The sequence below is a fragment of the Physella acuta genome, unplaced genomic scaffold, assembly GCF_028476545.2.
Source record: "Physella acuta isolate Inbredline_101_S28 unplaced genomic scaffold, ASM2847654v3 ptg002757l, whole genome shotgun sequence".
Classification (NCBI taxonomy): Eukaryota; Metazoa; Mollusca; class Gastropoda; family Physidae; genus Physella; species Physella acuta.
Window position 1 is genome coordinate 35001 of NW_026734181.1, and position 1195 is coordinate 36195.

Sequence of the window (1195 nt, forward strand, 5' to 3'; positions counted from 1 at the left end):
ATAATCGTCACAAAATTATAAACTTGGTACCTACGGATAGCCCTGGGCCCAACCTAATACAGGATGTCCATAACTATGCGCTAATTAAATAATTAATGGGTATTAAGGTCGGTCTTAGTAAATTGCTATATAAAGTCTAAGACCAGAACCAGTATTTTAAATTTATTTTATAACTCGGCTCCTAATTGTCACAAAATTTAAAAATTGGTACCTATGGATAGCCCTCGGCCCTACCTAATACACCGTGTCCATAACAATGTGGTAATTAAATATTTACTGGGCGTTAGGGTCGGTCTTAGTAAATTGCTATATAAAGTCTATATAAAATTTTACGAATTTAAAAAAAAAATTCCTACCGTCAAAAATAGCGACGCCTAGACCACCACACCTGTTCTGACGTTAAATCCTACTTGCACACACGTGTGGGAATAGATTAGATATCATCTAGAGATAGAATTCCTAATTATTTAATTAAAATAGAGACTCTAGATTTAATAGTTGTGTCATAGTTACATTAAGTCGAATTAGCGAAGCGGAGGCGGGAACTAGATTCTAGATCTAACACTTCGATTGCGATGAAAAAAAAATAGCTTTATTTTAAGGCCGACAAGGCAAATACGGTTTAATTAATATTAAAGAAATAAGTCCGAACACCTACCTTAAGCGAATCATCTACACAACACATGACTAGAAATAATACACGTCCACACGAAGAGCGATTGAAACGGTGACTGCAACGGTGAAAACTTGTACGACGGAAACATGGCGCCTAGGTTATGCCTACTTCCGGTCTGATGAAAATTTTTAATTCATTTTAAATTTTGCGCTCTATTTCGTCCGCGCTTGTCCACTTAAACTCTACAGAAAAGATAGTCTATATAAAAATAATTCCTAGAAGACAATTTTATGAGAGATCACCCACATTTATTTACCCTGCCTGTCTACCTTAGGGTTAGAGTTTGAATTTTTCTAGATTCAAGCCAAATATGCCGTGTCGATTAAACGACGACGTACATAACAGAGCGAAGACAATGAATGGTTCCTTAATTAACTATAATTACGGTCCTAATACAACTACAATTCACCATAGTACTAATATGTATGTGTATTGTTGTTTTGGGAGTTCTGTCATTACATTTTAAATTATAAAAAAAACGGGTTTACGATACACTTCATTACGCCGCCGATCGTGGTT